The 21,319-nt window shown below is 40.9% G+C and overlaps 1 protein-coding gene across 5 annotated transcripts in view; it reads left to right on the forward strand.

The window, feature by feature from the left end:
- Positions 1 to 749: 749 nt before the first annotated feature.
- The window catches only part of CDC42SE2 (CDC42 small effector 2), an 85,761-nt gene continuing 65,191 nt past the window's right edge, over positions 750 to 21,319 (forward strand). The window contains exons 1-3 of one of the 5 annotated variants that reach the window (XM_027653108.1): positions 750 to 1,013; positions 2,053 to 2,110; positions 15,588 to 15,660. The gene's annotated coding sequence lies outside the window, so the exon portion shown is untranslated. Of the gene's footprint in view, positions 1,014 to 1,288; positions 1,397 to 1,806; positions 1,921 to 2,052; positions 2,111 to 15,587; positions 15,661 to 21,319 lie in introns of those variants that run through there. The other 4 variants (XM_027653109.1, XM_027653110.1, XM_027653111.1 and 1 more) reach the window with 4 other exon arrangements.

The raw sequence follows: 21,319 nt of genomic DNA on the forward strand, positions 1-21,319 counted from the left end.
TGCCACTGAACCACAGATGATGTGCAAAACTGGGACAAGTAATGCACAGGTGAGATGGCAACCTGTCTCTGTGTGGAGAGCCACATCTTGACCGGGTCACTGGGTAGAGCTGTACCTCTCTACCCAGCAAGGAATATCCGATTTTGTGCATTCATCATATTTCATATTTGAGTAATGGTTGCCACCTTTAGCATTTTCGCCCTCCTTTCTATTTTTAAAAGACAATACATGAGCTGGTGGAATTGAGTGGTGACAGCTCTCTTCAAGAGTCGCAGTGGCACCTATTTTGAACCAGTAAACCATTCACAGGTGTGGAGCACCCACGATGAGCCATCACCTCCCTGTCACCGACTGAAGCGACTGCCGCGGGGGGGGAACGGGGGGACGGGGATGTAGCACTGGGAAATTTCACTGACGGTCAGAGCGCGTTAGCAGCTGTCAACAGAGGGAGGTCAGAAGCCAGAGACCCGGAGGTCTGGGCACAACCACACCAGCTTTCGTGACCTGGTACCCGCTACTCCTCCCCGCCCCGGCAGAGTCCGGCCGGGCGGCGGGGACCGCTCAGCCCGCGGGCGGCGGGGGCGGGGCGGGCGGTGGTGGCGGGGGAGGAGCGGGGCGGGCGGCACGGCGATAGCGCTGACGGGCAGCGGCAGCCGCTCTTTGTCCCCTCCCCTCCCCGGCGCGCCCAGCCCAGCCCAGCCCAGCCGGCAGCGCGGAGCGGAGCGGGCCGGGCTGGGGATTCCCTCCCCGCGCCGCCGAGGTCGCCATCTTCGCCCCCGAGCTCGCCTCGGACGCTGCCGGCCGGGCCCCCCGGGAGCCGCCGGGAGCCTGCGCCGCGCCCGCCCGCTGCATGTGACCGCCGGGCGGCAGCGGCCTCCTCCTCCGCCGATCTCGGCTGCGTCCTCCTCCGCCCCCGGCGCGGCGGGGAGGGGGCGCGGGGCGCCCGGCAGCGGGACACGGCGGTGCCGGGGCGCGGCGGGCAGACAAAGGAGCGGGCGCCGCCGTGGGCAGCGGTGAGTGGCGGGGCAGGGTGCGGGGACCCCGCGCTCGCCGCCTTTCCCTGTACCTGCCGGCGGGCTGGGCTGCGCCGCGGCCGCTCCCTTCCCCCGGGGGGCCGAGCGGAGGGATGGGGAGGGGGGCGATGCGCTGCCGCCGCTGCCGCCGCCGCCTGGGACAGCCCGGTGTTTCCCGGAGCGCCGACCCCGCGGCCGGGAAGCGGCGAGTGCGGGCCGAGCGGGGTACCCGGGGGCGGCGGGGGCCGGTGCTGGGCGGGGCGTTGCGGGGGAGGCTCCGGCCGCGCTGCTCGGGCAGTGCCGCGGGCGCGGCGAGGGATGCTCGGCGGTCATCGCTCCTGGCGCTCGGGCAAAGAGAGGAGCGAGCGGCACCACATTTTCTGGTGGGCGATTAAAAAAAAAAAAAAAAATTAAGAGGGGTTATTTTTTCGTGATTTTTTTTTTTTTTGTGTGTGTGTGTGCGTGCGTGCGGGGTTTTGTTTTTTTTTTTTTTTGGGGGGGTGGGGAGGTTGTGAGGGCTTTGCTTGCTTGTTCGTTCCCTTTTTTTTAATGGTCGTGTTCCCCTGCCCCCTCGCCCGAGCGTGCGGCGGTAGGGCAGGTGCTGCTGGGGTGCTGCTGTGGGCAGGTGGACGAACGGCGGGGCAGCGCGGCCTGAGGCCGGGCTTTGCTGGGGCTGGGCTCGGGCTTTGCTGGGGCTGGGCTCGGGTTTTGCTCGGGCTGGGCTCGGGCTGTGCCCGGCGCAGGGCGTGGTGCCGTGGCGGGGATGCCGCGGCTCCTCCTCCCCTCCCTCTCTCGCACCCGCGTCCCCGAGCCCCGCGGCGCTGCCCGAGCGCTACGAGGCCGCCCGGGAGGGGAAGGAGAGGCGCTGGGGTACAAACAGCTATGAATTTCTTGCGCGCCCGGAGAGGTGAATTAGTATTTAACGCGGTTACTTGAAGCGTGGCGCTTGCCCTCTGGGTGTAAGCGTGCGGTTTTGAGGCGGTCGCTCCGTGTATGCGGCCGTGTGCTCTTACCGGAATTATAACTCTTTCTCTCCTAGGCCACGAGAACGTGAGGCTCTGTGACTTTGAACTCTGAAGCTGGATATGCATTAAACTGTAAGTCTCCTGATTTTGGTCCTGAACTTGAATTCATGAATGAAAGGAGTAACGATTTCATGTTTGTGAGACAAAAACTGGAGAAGTAATTTAAGTGAAACCCTAAGCAGGCTTTTCCCATGCCCATTACAAGTATATTTCCCTCCTGGACTGTGATAATTGGTCAAAAGTAGAAAAGTAAAGAAAGTCTGTAAAACCTGGGGGAAGGGGTTGCCTTAAGCTTGAGTTGTCTTAAGCTCTTTCTTTAGGTATTGTTTTGGTGATTTCTCTTATTTATTCCTCAAGGGCTGACAGTCACCTTTTAAGGAAACACCTGTAAGCATAATACTAGTACGTTTCTCTATATTTGACTGAAGTAATTGAGGTTAGGTACTGCTTTTTCCTCGCTCATAAGCAATATTTAGTCAATTATTTTGTTTAGGTAATAGTAGCTCACTGAAGGTACAGATACATTTCTGAGAGTTGGTTTTTTATGGTTTTGAAACATAGATGGGTTTTTGAAAGGTGTAGTAAAATACTAGATTTCTACTATAATAATGTTTTTTGAAGGGCAGATGGGGCTGTTGTAGATGAAACTGATCCAGAAAGTGATCCAGCAAACGATTACAGCCACTAATGAAATAAGTAGGAGCTCAAATAAGCCATGAGTTAATTCACTGTATAAATTTAGTATGTACATAAACTGAATTGTGTGTCAATAGATGCATCACTGCTCTGTTAAATTTGGTTTCTCCCATTAGCTTGGGTGAGAAACTAGAACCTGGATATAGTTTCTGTATATCTAGGTCGAAGCTGTACAGCTTAGAAATTACATCATGCAGTCCAGAAAATATTATATGGCATTTCTGCACCGGAGGAATGAATAACTCTGAAACTGTTGTTGTGCGTAGCTTGTCCAGAAACGTTACAGCTCTGTCGTGCATTATCTTTTCACTTAAAGGCTGTTTTGCTGAAAAAATAATTGTTGATTTATTACGAGGGTGTTGGAAGTTCCACGGTGGCTTGACATGCAGTCTGTGGGAAGCCGTGTGGGCATGTTGGCTGGTCAGGATAGGGAAAAGACCAGTTATAAGTGTTTTGAATGTCCTATCATAGTTTCTGCTGTCCAAAAACCAAACTGAGTTGATTTAGAAACGGGAAAGGGAGATGAGAAATTGAGTGTCTTTCTAAATATTTTGCTGTGCCTTTTTTTTGCCTAAATATCAGAGCTGTCATTGCAGTGATAAAACATTAACCCTAGAGTGGTGATCATGTGGTATGGAGGCATTGCAGTAAACAAGATGTATTAAATGTCTCATTTCATATCTTTCCCCAACAAGAAGTGTAAATGACACTGTCCTGGGTTTCTGGGAGTAATGGTTTGTGGTGGTGAAATAATGCTAATCAGGAGTTGTTGCTGTAGTTGATTATCCACTGAGGAGGAGTCCGTGTAACACCTGTTAAGTTGACCAAGATTTTTAGAGCAAGCCTGCACAAACCCCTAAGATATTTGTGCCAGACCTTTTGGCTCCCAGAGGTGGGGTGCGAAGGAGTTTCTTTTTTTGCCTCTTTAGTTTCTTCTTGCTGGAATTATAGTGCACTATTAGAAAAATACTTTTTTCTGTAGAAGGAAGGAGAAGGAAAACAGGTTTCGTTCTGTGATATGTAATTGAGATGGTAGTTCCTTGGAGTTGAAGAATTTTTTTCCAACTATTAGGAATGTCACTGAGATATTTGCTTTGCTTTGTGTGATTTATAGACCAACCTTTAGGCATGAAGCATAATGTGAAATTAAATTAGTCAATAATGTAAAAAAAACCCCCAGTGTTGAAGTACTCCATGGAAATAACTCTCTTGCTGATATTTTTTTTTTTTTTTGGGTGATTGTTTTTACTTTCATTTTCAGTGAACTTAGCTTGATGTGGAGAGACAAATTAGGTGTAAACTTAGCATACCATATTGCTAAAGAAAATCTCATGCCAGTCTGTTTTGCAAACTCTGTCATGCTTCCTGTTAGCTCTGGGCAGAAACCCACACGATCAGTGTCATTTGGATAAAATTCAAATGTAACTAATTTTTACTAATTTTTTTGAGTGATACTTTGACTCTTCGAATTAGTTTTCAGTAACTCAGTTGCAACTCTTGATTAGGCTTGACAGACTGAGCCCAGGTACTAAGTAGCAGTTTATCATGTAGTTAATTACCGCAACACATGTTTTTGCTAGATAGGGTTCTAGCTAATGTTATAGAGTGTTGCCTTGCGTAAACACAGGTCTGAATGGCCCCTTTATCTTTGGTCCCTGCCATACCTCTGGGTGTCTGTTTCCTGTTCTACACCTCTGTGTGCATAGATAGAGAAAATGGATGAAGACTAGTGTGGCCCTTCCTAGGGCCTTGTTGTACCTCTCTGTGTCACATTCATCAAAGTACGTTTGCTGGTAACTGCCCTACGTGTTTAATGTCAGTCTTCTTGTGTCCCCTAGTTTTGATATTGACCTTTAAAGGGGATAAAGAGTTTGAAAAGAACTTAGGGTGTTGTGAAAGTGTTAGTCGCTGTTTTGATGCTTCAAAAGTGAGAGAAATGCTTTCTTGTATATGTTGAAGGGCTGTAGAGAAATGGCTGCTGTTTACCCCACAAACATGGCTGAAGCATATAAATACCTGTCTTCCAATGCAATTTTACCAATTCTCAAAGTATACTTAGCAGGGTTAACATGAAGGAGTTTTTTTAATGTTGTAGCTGTCTTATTGTATTACTTTTACATTAAAAAGTACTGAAGCAAAGCATACATGATGACTGCACAAATAAATGATTTTTTTTTTTTAAAAGAACAGATTTTTGAATTAACTAGATGGAGATGCATTAGAAAAGCATGGACGTGGTGTTCCTTCCTGTAGCCAAGCCTGGGAGAAAAATAAAGGGGAGAGGAGGAGGAGAAATGCTGCTCTGAAAGATGCTGATCCTGAGAGAGGTGGATTGGATTTATTTTTCTTTAAAAAACTTCAGTAGATCTGAAGAGAGGCTTGTGATTATTCACAGTCACTTGGAGGTTTCATGTAATTTTGATGAAACAAGTCTGTCTTACATGATTAGTATGTCTTGTTTTATTGTGTGACTAGCAATGGTGTTAAGAAACAATGACAAATTCAAGGAAGGAGCAACCTGAAGCAAATGGAAGTGGGTAGGAGAGTAATCAAACAGCTGCACTGAACATGTTGAAGTGAGGGCTTCACATAAAGGGCAGATTGAAGAGGAAGTTCAGCAGCAAGAAAGCTGACTTAGTAACAAACTGAATGTAGGAAAGTTAGGCTAGTGAGTGTCCTACAAGAGGGTCTGTGCTCAGTGAGTTACACAGATGGGTTACTGTGCCTGAGCACTCCTTTGGTCTCTTTCAAGTTCAGTGTTTTCTGGGTGGTTGTTAGGGGATGTGTGAGATGAAATTCCCAGCCAGTCCAAGGGTAACTATTGCTCTAAGAGGATCAGTAGTTTCTGTTGACCACCTAAACATACAAGAGGAAGAGGAGCTCTCTTGCTCATATACAAGGCACAGTTAAGGGAGTGCAGACCTACTTCAAAGCAGTCTTACATATTCCTTGTCAGTGTCTCATTAACAGAAGGTCTTGGAAAGGAGGTGTAAGGGGGAAGATGTGAGGTGTCACTGTGATCGTCAGCAGGTTTTGCAGGCTTCTTCTGGAAACATGACTGAATTGTATTAATTTTCTCTTCTGGTTTAGTTAGCTTTTTGTCCAGTCAAATTGGCAGTATTTCTTGTGAGATGTCAGAGGGAGAACTCATACCTTCTCTCTGCATGTGCAGTAGGTGCAGGAGTGGTGCATGGGAGAAAGCAAGCTGCTTACAATTGCACTGCCTGAAGAGTTAGGAGCTGTTCAGCTTACTTCAAAGTTATGGCTAAGCTATATTCAACAAACTACTGAAATGGGTCTGTGTGGATTGTGTTCAGTGGATGGCTTACTTATCTGGCTGGTGTTGAAAGTAGGGATCACTTTATAGGCCAACATCTAGTAATGTCAAAGTTCTGTTGGGTTGCAGTTGCCCGAGCACCTGATCTGATACTGTGATAATTAGAAAACTGTGAACTCAGTCTTTCACTGAACAGAATTTAAATTCTTTCCCCACTGTTTGTAAATTGTAACAGAAGTGTCATGGCCCAGGGTGAGGTTTATCTGCACTATATAAACCAATGCCTCTGTGCTGGGGGAGAGGTGCTGGAAAAGAAATTGCAATTCATCTTCATAGTAAAGGAGAAAGTTTGAGCTAAACAATAAGGGGCTTGTAAGGCTGGGAGAATATCACACATGGTGATGACCACTGCGATCCAACAGTTTTTCACAGCTTAACAGTTACAGTACTTAGAGTTGCACTTTAGGCAAACGGGGGTAAAATACTGTATGTATCTGTGGCTGTTAAAGCTAAAAGAGAGAACGATTTGTTTTATCAATGTATAAACAGTACAAGGACAAAACAGTGCATGAACCAAGTAGCTGATTACAGACTTTATCATTGTTTCCTGGATGTTTTGGTATCTTATGCTTTTTTACAAATTGCTGTACAGCTCAACCTGGTTTTTTTCTCACTGTACGCGCCTTGAACTTTATCAGTTGCTACACAGAGTTCAGAAATGTTTCCTTAAGAAAACTTTCTTTCCATGGAGTAGAAAGTGTTTTGTCATCAAAGCCTTTGCAGTCAAAATCCCAATTGTCCTCACGGAAAAAATAAATGTTTCTGCCTTTTCAATGAGGTTTGTAATTTTTGACTTTAATTTAGTGCCTTTTCTATCCCAAAGTACTGGCCTATCATGTATGGGCTTGATATACCTTTCCTTTTTGGAAGGGTACCTTCTATCATCTTTCTTGTACTCACCCACTGAATTTGGAGGCCAACTGTTTAAGTCTTGTGTAAAAACAGGACTCCTCTAAATTGCATCTGGCTTCCTTGTCAAAACCGTTATATTACTAAATACTGAAATATTATATGCAGAAAGTGCCTTGTTACATTTGTTGGTTGCTTTTATCTTACAGCTCGTTTTCACTAATTCTTGTGCTGACTCTTTTAATTGGCCCTACGGTGATGCAGCTATTAGCATCAAACACCAGTTGCCAAAGGAATTCCACCTACTCCTTTAAAGCTTCCCAAGAACTATTGCTCATTTGAGCTCAACTACCTATTTCCCCTTCTAACTCTTCAAGTCAACGGTATCTTGCCCTGATTTTTTGCACTAAAGTTCTTTTCTAATAAGCTGAGTTTTATAAGGTTTGTTCTGCCTTGATGTAATTAAAAAAATTAAAATTGATGTAAGAAGATTGTTTTAAGTTAAGAGTAATTCTGTTTATTTGAACTGTGTAAAGAGATTTTGAGATACAATAGGAGCTGTTTCCTCCAGCCAAAAATATGTGTAAGTATTTCAGAAGCGGGAGTTTACCCGTTCTATTTGGTGTTGACATATCCAAGAAGTCAATGTACAATGGACTGGAAGAATAGTTTAAATATATGTGTTTTAAGTAACCTCTAATTTTGAAGTGGAGAGAGGAGGGAGCAGGGAATGGTCTCTCCATACATTTTGTTAATGTATTTACTGTTTAGTTGGGGCACAAAGAATCAACAATTGTCACCTTTGCTCCCAGTCCTTTGCCCTCTATGTTGTCAGGGTATGTACATATTCACAGTAAGATGATCCTTATTTATTAAGATTTTTTTAATTATTATTATTATTATGTATTTCAGTTGAAAACTGTGATAAATTAAAGGAAACTGCATCAAGGGCAATCCCATTTGGGAGAAGCAATAGGCACAGGTCTGTTATAGTCCAGAGTCCAAGTGTGCCTTTTAGTTAAATAGTACATAGTATATAAATTAAGAATTCCTTTGAAAAAAATACATTGTTCTGAAAGTGACACTTCTATAGAGAGCTGCTCAAATATTGACTGAGATAATGGATGATTCTAGATTATGCTTTTTATACTGTATATATGCTATTTCTTTTTTCAAATTATTAAACTTCAGTCCCTATCTTTCAAGCACAGAAAGCATGATGTGAAAGCTTTGTTGCTTTTTTTTCTCCTGGCTGAGGTCATACTAAGATGTTTTTGTCAGTGTTCTTCTGTACAGACAACTTTATCGAAACTATTTGTGACTTACTGTCTCTTTAATTGTAACTTAATTTGTGTTTGCATCTATTCAAAGATGCTGAGGGCATTTCAAATGCCATACTGTTCCAAAATCCCAGGCAGCAAATTTTGCACATCACCATGGTAATGTGTGTGTGCACATGTGGGAGGAAGGCTAAAGTTGGAATCTGCATTTAACAGAATCTTTTAATATTGCATATGCTCAGTGGCACTAGCACTGCTTGTTCTTTGACATAGATATGTTCTTTGCTTAATTAAAAACAAAGTAATATAATGGACTTAAAACTCCCCATCTTCCTTTTTTTAATTGTTGGGTTTTTCTTTTTTTTTGCGATTCTGAAACAAATCCACTGAAATAATCAGATATGTGGCTAATTATTGAATCCTCTTTCTGTTCTGAAAATGGCACATGATAATCTTGCAATATAGCAAAGAAATTTCAAAAGTTCTTTGTTCCCTCTCTGAGAACTTATGGACAGGCTTAAGTCACTGTTTTCCAACTAGATCTACCTAGCAAGGACACTTACTACTGATAGCACGTCCTTGTGATTTCTGCCAACTTACTGTGAATGTTTAAGGTTCTCGATTTTTGGGTAAGCCTATCTGGATGCTTTTCTACATGCAGTTGTTGCCTCAGTCACAGAATTAGTTCTGAAGTGTCATCAATACTAGTTTGTTTCTTTTTTTTCAGAGAGGAACTGTTTTGTGTTCTGGAGTGCTGAAACTGGTTCTTAATTGCCCTTATTCAGTCAGCGCTGATGACAGATAAACTTATAAATGCCTATGAATTTATAGGAAAAGTGGATAGGAGTGAAGTTAAAACTAACTTTTGTCTCTACTACTGTAGTCTAAGTAAACTGGAGATATAAATATATTGGAGGCTTGGATGAAGAGTGATTTGTTTTTTCCATTACTATATTGATTGAAACCTCTAAGAAGGAGAGCTATGAAGATGGTGAAGGGCGTAGAGTGGAACCTGTATGAGGAGCAGCTGAGACTTGGCTTGTTCAGCCTGGAGAAGAGGTGACTGAGGGGAGACCTCTTTGCAGTTACAGCTTCCTTGGGAGGGGAAGAGGAGGGGCAGGCACTGATCTCTGCTCTGTGGACACCAGTGGCAGGACCCTAGGGAATGGCCTGAAGTTGTGACAGGGGAGGTTTAGGCTGGATATTAGGAAAAGATTCTTCACCCAGAGGGTGGCTGGGCACTGAGCAAGTTCCCCAGAGTCACAGCATCAAACCTGAGTTCAAGAAATATTTAGACAATGCTCTCAGGTACATGGTGTGATTGTGGGGTTGTCTGGTGCAGGGCTAAGGGTTGGACTGTGATGTTCCTGGGGGTCCCCTCCAACTCAGGATGTTTTATGAATCTATGAAATTTTGATGAGTTGCAATAATTTACTAGTTTAAAAACACTGACCCACTGGCATTGAGAATTACAGAGGCATTGATATGGGTTCAAAATGTCAAGTCATGACTTTTGTGTTAGATGGCCTGAGGGGGTGAGCTTCTTCACGCTGTCGTTGCATAGGTAAACCTAAAGCAAAACTGCCAAGAAGGATGTGGAGTTAAAATGCTCTTGCTGCATAGGAGTTCAGATGACTCAGAGGAGGCTCATGAGAGCTGCCTGTGCCACCAGCAGAACAGAGTCATTAGCCTGGCGTGACATGAACTGTCAGACTGTCCTGAACTTACACGGTCGTGTGTAGATCTGAGCCATCTGTGTGTGCACTCACGTTACTTGGAGTATTTTGTTTTTACAATGCTATTCTCTTGTTGTACACAATCTGTCATAGTAATAACACTTATTACCGTGGTGTTCTTCCTTCAAAATGCCAGGCCTCCTTTCGAGAGTGCCGGTGTGGGAAGTGATGACTTTGACAGTCTTTGCCTTAAGAAAACAACTTGTGTTTTTTCAAGGTTGTTTTTGTGAAGGCTGAACACTGTAGGCAGGGGAGTCATTTGTATATCTAGTGACTTGCTTGTGGAGGAGAGAGACGTTTAACGTCCGCTAACAGACTATCGCTCTTCCCAGTTCTTTAAAAGACAAAACTGGAGGGTCAGTAGGACTTCAAACAGTGGTTTGGGTGGGATTTTTTTTGTTCCATTGATTCCCTCAGACTTCTGTTTCTGTTGTGTGCAGTATTTGTAGTAGCACACAGGTTGATTGCCACCTGGGTGACATAAAGCAGACAGCTAAGGGATTATTCATACTAGAATTTGAAGGAAAATTTAAGTAAATTACATCCTTTACCTGATGCATCAGTGAACCTGCCATGGCAGGTTCTCAAAGTCTGTATTGGCAGCTGTGAAAACACAGTAACTGCTTCTGAAAAATATGCTAAATGCACCTTCCTCCCACCAAAACTCCTGATAGTCTTAGATTCCTTCAACTGTTTCCTTACAAAAAAAAATGAAAGCCTTTATGATAGTAAAATAATCTGAGAAAGAAGCATTAGGGCACAGATACTTTTTCCTTCATTTTAGAAAGGCTTAGCCTTTCAAACACTGTCATACATACTGAATGTCTCCATACTAAAAATTTAGTTTGTCTAATTAGAGTGAAATATTAAAAAACATTTCACTCCTTATGTAGCTGAATTTCTGTGCTCCCAGCCTCTGACCAAGGTGTCTTTCAGTCTTCTCCTTAGTGTATTCATGCAGCATTGTCCATTCATCTTCCAAGTAGACATATGTGTCACTGATGAGCCAAGGAGTTTCACTGGAATAGAGAAGAAATAGGAAAGCCAGATACCAGCACAGATAAACATGACTTGGAGGTCAGTCTTCTAGGTGTCTGACACCTGCTGATTTCCAAAAGAATTATTTTATTTTTTCACTTTTTTTGTCCTCGGGGAGATTTCTGGATGCCAACTGAAGTAAATGTGAACATTATAAAGAATTGAAATGTCTTAGTGTTGCTGTCTTCTAAGGATCTCTTGAAAAAAATGTTTGAGGTGGGGAAAAGATGTTCAGAGATAAGTTGAAGCAGGCTACTCTTCCCAAGTTCTCTCCTAGGCTATCTTCCACCTAAGTACGTATCTAACTGTAAATTCTGTCTCTAATTTGTTCTGTAAAGGACTCTAATTTTGAGATTTGTATCCCTCTGATAGGAATAGGAGAAAGTAAAATGAACTTTTATGATTTTTTTTGTTTGTCAACTTACCTTTAATGTTATGTGCCTTATGGCTCTTTTGGTGCCAAATATGCACAGCTCTGAACTCACTGACATTTCCTAACTCTGGTGCACCAATTCATTTAATAGAACCATAATGAATGTGACCAGTTATAAGCTTCATAATGAAATAATAAAGTGTACTTTACTGGCTGTCTCTGATTTTCTGTATGTATGTGACTTTGCCATTGGCTGGAATAGGAGGATGGTTGTAAATCTCTGTGTATATACTATTTATGTCTATGGGGGTGAACATTACTTAGCAGGTGCAAGACTAGTCCTTGATATTTTTTCCCTTTCTCTTTTTAATAGCTTGCAAAAGGATGAAAAGGTTAGATGTTATAATGAAGACTGTAAAACCCAATATAAAATTTAGAGTATCATTTTCTTGTGGATAAACCAGTGAAACTGCTAGAGTTCACTGCTTTTTTTTTTTCTTTCAACGGAAAAGACTGAATGTTTGCAGGCTACTTAACTAGTTGTTCATGTACCTTTAACTTATGGTCTCTGTAGCTTAGAAAATAGCTTTTCTTATGACACAAATGCATTTTTAAAGCTTACTCTACATGTGTAGTGTTTTCAAGTTCTCTACCAAATTTCAACCTGTTTTGTGTAATTAGAAAACAACTTAGAAAATGTTGTGGGGCTACACTGACGATTTTCCTCTCTGAATTTGATGCTTAGGAATAACTATTAATTTTCTCAAGTCTGTTAATGCTTATGATGCTTCTGTAACTGCCCCATTAAAATATACTTCTTTGGCATTTAGGTTCTCTAAAATAATGTGTGTCTCCTCAGTAGAAGCACTGTAGATATGTTTCACCTTTCTAAGGTAACCTGTGCCTCATTTACCATATTGATTTGTACCTTGTCATCTTCATTTTCATACACGGGTTTCATAGTGAACTCCTCAAAAAAAGGCTAATGTGACTTTTAAGCTGTGGTGGACTAAGACAAATAAGAAATCATCTGACCAGATAATATCAGGATGATGATAAAATGACCTGCTAGTGTGACAACGTTAGTGATTTCTTGTAACTGGTTAAATCAGTAATTTAATTATTACTTAGGAACACAGCCTTGAAAACAAGGCTTCAGACAGGCATAAAGCTTCAAATTCTCATGCAAATGATAACAGTTAGACAATTGCTAGTTATAACTGACTTTTTTAATGAAAGAGTGATGTGGGCAGATCTGCAATAAGCTGTCCAGACTTAACAGAAAGTGGGCACGGCTTGATTAGTAGTGTGCCTTGGTAGTACCTGCAAACAGCCATTCTTTCCCCTCTGCTGTCATTTAATAGCCTTTCAAGCCAAAAGTCTACCATTTATAGAAATGGTTTTGTTAATTAAATTCTCCATTGGGATGTGGGCTTCTTTCACGTGAGACTCCAAATAGCTGTGACATGATAACTTACAACCACTGGTCCACATCATCTCATTTGTGACAGACTTTTTGAAATGTTATGTACAAGGATGGCTTTCATTGTTCTGTCCTGCTGCTCTAACAGCATGGCCCTAGATTTCTAATGCTACAATTTAGGAAAGTCTATAAGTCTATACTTGGTCTAATTTTCTTTGAGGAGAGGGGTGGAGGAAGGCATTCGTCTTAGAAGTTGTAAATACAGATACTCTTATTTTTACCCTTACCTCATTTGTTACATGTTGAAATTGTTTATACAGAATTGCAGTCTCTACATGTTCAGGATGTTATGTATGCTATCAATGTGTACTCAATGCTAACATCTCATAATGCTGAATTGTCTCAATTTTCTCTTAGTAAAATTTACTAATATGGATCTTTTTCCACTTTGCTTTCAGTTGCATTGCATTTGAGTGAGGAGGTCTTTGCTTAACTGCAGTTAAACTGGTTGTTTCTCACAACTGTATATCAGATTTTGTCTACAGAGTCTTGAACTGGAAGGTAGCTAATTTTCAATGACAATTCAGTTACAAAATAGACACCTGCTCTCAGGGTACATGTTTGTGTTGCTGGCATTAAGGGGTTTGTTTGCTTTCATATTGAGGTTGTTAAGCAGCCTGTGTGGTATCATGTGCTGTAAGCTGGTTGCTCGGTTGTTTTGTCAGAGGAACAACTTATTATGGTATGGTTGTCTTACTGGGGTGGGGGGAGAAGTCATCATATCTCTATTTACAGGTATTCTGAATATTTTACATAGCTTATATAGCTTATGTGGAGCCCAAGTACCATGCTGTTGAAGTGTTTTTCTTGTATGCTCTGTTGCTTTGCTCCAACTAGATGTCCCATCTTTGGGATCTGTAGTTCTCCAACCCTCATCCAGCAACTCTGCACCTTTTATGTAGTCTGCTAAGCTTATTGTTCTCTTAATTAAAGTTTACTTTTGTCTCCACTTCATTACTCTGTGGTAACTAAGAATAAACAAAGAGTAAAAACCTGTTGTCTCACTCCTTAGCCAAAGGGAGGAGACTGGAATCTCATACTTTCCGCAGAGTCTCCTTGTGTCACTGTCAGAACTGTACAATAATCAAACATTATTTTCCTGAAGGCAGTTATAGCCAATTCTTAATACTGTTTCTTTTAGTAATCCATCCATGTGATGTATTTGTTTTTTGAACACCCAGATTTCTATCCTCATAAAAAAGGTGCTCAGAGCTCTTGACATGTAGTGCTGTGCAGACAAGTTTCCCCCTTTCCTCCCCAACATATTTCTTTTGTTTTAGCATTTTTCTGCATTTGTAGTCTATTTTACTTGCTCTCATCTGCCTTAGCTCTTTGTTTCTAGTCCATAATTTTTCTGACAATCTTTTCTGAACACTATGTAGGTAAAGATAAAAACCCCTTAATTTTACTTTTTAAATCTGTCTTATGTCAGTCTGAGAGAAAATAGAAGACTCAGTTCCCTAGGTTGTGAACAAGGAAGGGCTGAAATATGACAAACAAGACCCCAGTAAATGTCAGCAAGCAAATACCTTGACATATAGCGTGAAAATTAAAACATCGGGTATCTGAAGTGTAGCAGAGAGGTGGGGCTTTTTGTTTGTGGGTTTGTTTTGCTTCTTTTTAAAAATAAAGTCTACAAAAACACTGCCCTGCCTAAACACAGGAAATGCATAAAATCTGATTTACTGCTGCATTTGCCTTATTTTTGCGTGCACATTTGAAGTGTGAACTGGATTGTTTGGGGTTTTCAGCTTTCTGTGCAGCTTCTGTCTGTTTTGAAGCTCACTTCTGATATATGAATGCTGTCGTGACAGTTTGTCATTACAGGTGGATGCTCTCTAAACACAGGCTGTTTTCTGATTTATTGTGTTTGCATTTTTGTTTTTTTTTTTTTGTTTGGATACAGGTTTAACAGGAGTAAATAATCTGCTACCACTTCAAATAGCAGTGATTCTTCTTGTCTCTCAGAGCCAACTCTTATGAATGTGTTTCCTTTCTGTTATTGCCTGCAGTACTTGTAATCCATCCTTCCTTTAGCTGAGAACTGCTGAACTTGGTAACAGATGTCATGGATGATAACTCAATAACAAACTTGTTTGCTAAACCTCACACAGATCATGATTTAACTGCCAACACATTTTTACTGGGACTTAGTACAAACTAGTTATTCCCTGAACTACCTGGTATTACCAGTAATCTGAAGTCTGATCATTAAGAAAGATTACCTAGCTAATCTTGCAACAACAACAACAAAAAAAATTGGAATATATATCTGGTTCAGGGCCTTTCCACATGCTCCTGCCAATATTAAAGTCTGAGCCTAGCAAAGAAAGCAGCCAGAGCTAAGTAGTTACTGCTTTTGTACCCTTTCTCCTTATTTACTTTGTATAACTGTCATATGTATGTATATATACATATAAATTATTTATGTATTTTAAACAGTGTGTGAACATATTGGGATAAAAGAATAAAGACCTGAGAGTCACAAGTCAGTGAAAGTTTCTTCCAACACTGCTGTGAACAAGGTAGCCTCTAATCCTTCAATTCATTCATATATGGAAGTAGCTCTGTCATTCTGACATCTGTGGTGCTCTGCAAAAGAGAACTATTGGAGAAACTTCTGACTTTTCCTCCTTGGTAGCTGTTTTCTTTCTGGAAACATGAACTTACATTGCTCTTGATTGTGAATAATTTGCATTAGGAGCTGTAATACATGGTCACTTATGTAAATTTTTTTCTCTTTTCCTTTCTCTCTAGTATTGGGGATCTCTTCACTGAATAACTTGCTGCTTAAACAAAGGACTAGAGTAACTGAAGTTGGGAAAGTCAGGTGGGTAATACTGTCACTTTATATTTCACATTAAATATTGATGTAAACACAGATGACAGGTCTATGAATATTCTCTGTGATACTAAAACCATCAAAACATGATATGGATTTTAAGCTTAAGTAGATTGGACCTGGTTTCATGGACTTTTTGTGAATTCTAAGCAACATTTCAAGTGCTTGGTGAGAAGCCCCTGATAAGAAGTCCAGCAGACTTATGCTAAGCAAATGTACTTTGTGCTCATAATAAAAATAGATTAATATTCATATCTAATTGAGACTAATTTTGACAGGAGGTCCAGGTATTATTAATTTAACAAATTATTTTTGTCAGCATTGTTTTATTGTCCCAGCATACTCTGGTATTCATGGTATGTGCAGCCACATACACTCTATCTAATTTCCTTCCCCAATGTTCTTACCAAAATAATTTCTCAATGGATTTGTTAATTACATCCATTTCTATACATTTGTTTCAAGTAAGGCTTCTAAATAGATCTCCAATATGTAACTCTTAGATAAGATGGCAAAATTCTTTTAGTGATCTTTGTGTAATACCTTTCATGGCTTCAGTAATTTGATTTGTGATGTCATATAATATGCTATTGTTTGTCCTGGTTTGCACTGATTTTAAGGACCCATCCAGCTTTCTTCCCTTCACTACTTTCTAATTTCCATCAAGTATGCATGCTTTGGTGTGGTATTAAATAATCTGTTTGAATGGTCAGTGTTTTTAATCAGTTGAATTTGGCTACACCGAAATTCTGAGATAGATCTGTTCCTATTTGACTTTAGTAAGTGATTATGATTGCAGTACATTTATGTGGGGGAAATGTCTGTGAATTACGTGAATACTGATGGAACAGTTAAATCCTGAAACTATTGCTGGTTTCTTATGAGCTCAGTTCTGTATAGCAACTTTAATTTTAGAGACTTGTGGATTCTGCTCTGATACTGTTTTCTTGTTTTTGTCTAAAAATCCCAAATGCACTGTGGAAAAGGATTCTGTAGGGTGCCAGTACTTTAGGAAATGTGCATAAAAATCTCTTACACGTGCTGTTTCCTCAGAAAGAGGTGTAACTTCTGGAACACATTGCACAATTCTCCGCATAGTGTTTTGCAGGCTTTGCTCTCAGCTTCATTTCTCAGGAGCTATGTAACAAGTATCTTTCTATTTTACCTTGCTCTTTGTGCTGCACCGTTCAGGCAGTACATAATTCTCTTTCCCTTCCCCCATGTTTCTTTGACAACTCTGAAGTGTTTTCAGTGCAGCTGAAGATACCAGACATGTTTGGGCTTATCCTTCATGTTGTACACTTCCTTTCCATTATCACCTGGTCTTTTTAGTTCTGATTTCACAATGACTTGTAAAATGTTTCAGCTAGAGAGGCTGGGGAAGAAAGAGTATGCATATGAATTTGCCCTGGAGAAGTATGTGACAAGGAAGTGGTTGTATTATACCAGCATGTGAAACTAGAGTGTTTCCCAAAGTGGGAGCAGGAGCTGCAGCCTCTGTCACTGGCCCTGCAGTTCCTCCTCTGGCTTGCTTCTCACTGCTGTGGCTCAGGAGCATCCCCAGGTGTTTATATACCCACCCTGTGAAAAAATGTTCCGTTGCAGAATGAGGAGGGGCTGTGCAGATGGGGAATCTCTGTCCCTGAGACTCTGTCAGGACAGGGGAGAGAGAAGAAGGAAATAGTAGCCTAATCATGTAATTTTTAAATAGTTAAATAATTTTAAAAACTACCAACCTTTGTAAAAATCCACAGCCAACCCTCCCTCCAGCCCCCCGCCCACAGTAAAGGTGGATGGAAGGGGGAGAAGGGAAGGCAGGCAGTTGGGGTAGCATGTGTAGGGATGATAAGGGCAGGTACAAGATGGTGATGTCTCTTTGAAGAAGAAGACTGAGAGGAAAAGAGGAACAATATTTAATACCATAGGGGAGATGGGGTTGTATTGCAAGCAGCAGCAGGAGACCACAGGCATGGATGAGGGCTGATGCAGGAAGACCAAGTGGGGAAGAGACAGGACTTCTGGAGCACTGGCTCAGTCGGTGGTGATCCCCACTGGAGCTGGAGCAGGCAGGAAGCAAAGAGAACTCCACAGGGCAAAAATATGTGTATTTCATCCTTGTGCCAGAAACAAGTGAAGTGCACTGCGTGTTCCCAGCCTGTTGGCTGCCCTTTCTGTACGTGCTCCAGGAGTGTCTGCAGGAAGCTTCAATCACAGGTCAGGAAGTACAGCCTTCCTGACTTGCCTTGCTGGCAGCTATGAAGTTGGTGAGAATAAAATCTCCATAAACATCTTATATTATGACCTATCCCAGCCTAAAAAAAAAAAAAAGAAGTCCTTTTATTTTATCCTTAGCCTTAAGTCCTAATAAATTCTCTTCACTTATCTTGAGTTTTTGAGGTTCAAACTGATAGATTGTAAGACAGTGATGCAGGGCAGTGCTCTGCCACTATTTCCTGCTGCCTCTTTACCTAGAACTCTGAAACTTTTCCTTCCTCTGAACCACTGCAATTGTGTGGTTGGATTTGCATCTTTGTTCACATGCCAATGTTTTTTGTCGCATGACTTTGACCATGTGCTTGGTGGATGTACTTCCAGTCATGTGAAGTAGAAGCATTAAGGCTTGTGGCTCTTCTTCATAGTATATTCCTCATCTGGTCTCGTGATACTCTGAAACATATACTTTCCAACTGCTTGGAGCAAACCTAGAGAAACACGGGAAAAAAAAAAAAATAGTGTTTTTCTCAACTCTTCCTTTCTAGTAATTCACTAAGGTTCTATAATAATGGGGTGGTGAAAAAGATGGAAAAAAATACCTTCTGGAGGTAGTGTCAAAACGGTAATGAATTTTAGATAAATGCTTTTACACCAGGAAATTACTTGAGTTTGTTGAGGAAGCCTTTGTTCCACTCGTGTCTGGCACTAAAAACTTGTGCAACACTTCTGCAGTGCACTCCTGTAGCCAGAAGAACTACCTAAAATGTTAGTGGATTGTTTGTGGGTTCTGTGCACGTCTTGATACCACCACAGAAAAGCCCATATATCTTCAAAATCTGAATTATGTGTTTTCTGTTATTTTGCTTTTTTGCTATGCTGTTTTCAAATTTGGTTCATGGTCTGGCTTTTCTGAGCAAGATTTTAATGGATCTTAGTTTCTTGTGTAAGGAAATGTTTAGACTTCATCCACTATGCTATTATCAATTCTGTGTGATTCCAATTTTCAATTTAATAATTGATTCATAAATTTGGAGCTGTGCCATAAAGAAAAATTTTATTTCATTTATATAATTGAAATTTAGCTCAATGCTGTTCACTTTTAAGGACAGAGGAAGAAAACTCACATAAGATGTTGGATTTCAACATTTTTGTTTCATGAAGGGCCTTTGTTTTTCAGTTTAGCTTGACTTCTACCTTTAACTCCAGATTTCTGATCGTTGCATTAAATCTGTAGAATAACCCTGAAGTAACAGCGGTGTAAAACTGTCCTTCTGTTACTACATTTCAGATGTCCATTTGTGCAAACACTCACATTTCAGTACTGCTGTCTCTTGTACCATCTGTGTTTGTATCTGACTGTCCTCCACTTCCTTCTTTGTTAAACTTAGGTCAGAGCACTGGGGTGCAGCAGGATTATGTGACTGATTCAGCTTCTCACATAGGTCTTCAAAACTGGTTTGTTGTTGGTTTGTTGGGTTTTTTTCCCCTGAAGTATCATATTTGCATTTTGAGGTAGAACACAACTGATCTATATTAGTGTAGAAGCCCCCAGTGCAATTTTTGCTCTCACTTTTCGCAGTGAGGTGGAACATGAAGCACAAATTCTCTGAAGCTTTGTGCCACTGGAAACCATAAAACAGGGGAAAGTTAGGAATCAAAGACTGTCAGTAAGAGAACTGAAGTCATGGAAACCAACTTTGATTACACCTGTCTGTATGAAGAGAACATTAAACAAAAAGTAGGAAAGAAAAGTGTATCAGGAATGTTGGTTGATGTCTAAATTAGGTACTTAAACTGGTTTGTCCTCCTCTGTGGTGTAATGGGGAAGAGAAGGAAAGCACAGGGCCCACGAAGAAATTATACTGGGAAATACACCTGCATGATGTTCAGTTTCTGTAATTTGAAGTATTGAATATCCAACCTGAGAGATCTTTCATTTTTGAGGTTTTATATTTAGGCTTCTAACTAGCTATAGAATGTACTTTATAATGATATTTAAGTATCTCTAACAGATTGGGTAGATCTCATGGAAAAGATTTTTTTTTTTTTCCTTTCTGGAAGCACAGTCATATACTGTAATCTTTTCCTTAAATTGGCTAATCTTATATACAGTGTGAACTATGGCATCCTGAAAAACCCATATGTGCTTCCTGCTCTGTAACACCCACTGCCCTTTGCAATCAAATTTTTGTTTTTGTGTAGGAAAAAAAGTGCCATTTTCTAGTTAAGGCACAAAGCCTAAGAAGCCTAAGAGTATAATTCTGGCTTTTTCCACCATGAATAATCACATCTCCACGGAAAATGCCCGAAGTCCCTGTAATAATGCTTGGGACAAAGTGCTGTCTGCAAAGAGAATGCGAAAGACAGTGTCCTTGGACTACTTGAACGTTGGCATCCTGTTTCCTGGGAGAGCCCAGGCTGAGTGTTAACAGTCCTTGTCACAAATTGTTTAGCACTTACTGTTTGTCTTGTGTACATCAGATTTGTAGTTACCCCCCAGTGTGTGATGCTTATTCATTCAGAAAAGTTACCAGACGTGTTATGCAGTCAGATTGCTACAGGTATGAAATAATTAAGGAACCCTATTCTGCAGCAAGAAATTACTTGAAATACTTAAAACCTAGTAAGTTAGGTAGCTCAGAGGCAGAGAAGAGCTCCTGTAAAGTCTAAGAAGCTGAATCTTTACAGCAGGCTGAAAGTGTACACAAGTGGAGGAGATCTGTTTCCCTTAACATACCTTAATGTTGTTTTTGAATTCTGGGTTGGACTTCTAACCATGACAGCTGTCCATTTTCTTCAAAGGAAGGAGAAGGATAATATTCTCTCCTATATGAACGATCTAATATCAAGAGGAAAAGAGCAAACCATGAACAGATCTGTATTAATGGCAGAATTTAACTATCAGGTTCATCTTTGCCACAGAAAATACTCTCACACTCTGTCTTTTGGACCAACAGTTGCTACAGCACACTGAAGGACGTAGAATAGATTATATTCTCTCTTTGTTTCTTAACACTATGTACAACTTAATGAGTACTCCCTTATTAGGAAAAACACTTTTAAACTGTATTCCTTAAAGGAATGATGTGTTCCGATAAGCACTTGTTCAGAATTTTGACACATAGTTCCAAAATACCATCTTGAAAATCTTATTAAAATTAAATTTTGAACATGCAGATTTCAAAGACTTCTTTATTCCTTTCTGTCATTTCATAGATGTCTAATTTGGATGGTTTCTCATGTCCAGAATTGTTTGTTTGAGCTGCTCTCATGCTCGGGAGAGACTGATCTGGTTTATTGGCATATGCTTCATTCAAATCATATTAGGCTTACCACAAGATATCACTCAGTTATGTAATTTTCTTTTTTAAAATATAATAAGTGAAGCAATTCCTCTCTGCTCCTGACTCCTTAAACATGAGCTACAGCATTT

Source organism: Corapipo altera, unplaced genomic scaffold (genome assembly GCF_003945725.1).
Source record: "Corapipo altera isolate COAL_440 unplaced genomic scaffold, ASM394572v1 61305, whole genome shotgun sequence".
NCBI classification, from domain to species: domain Eukaryota; kingdom Metazoa; phylum Chordata; class Aves; order Passeriformes; family Pipridae; genus Corapipo; species Corapipo altera.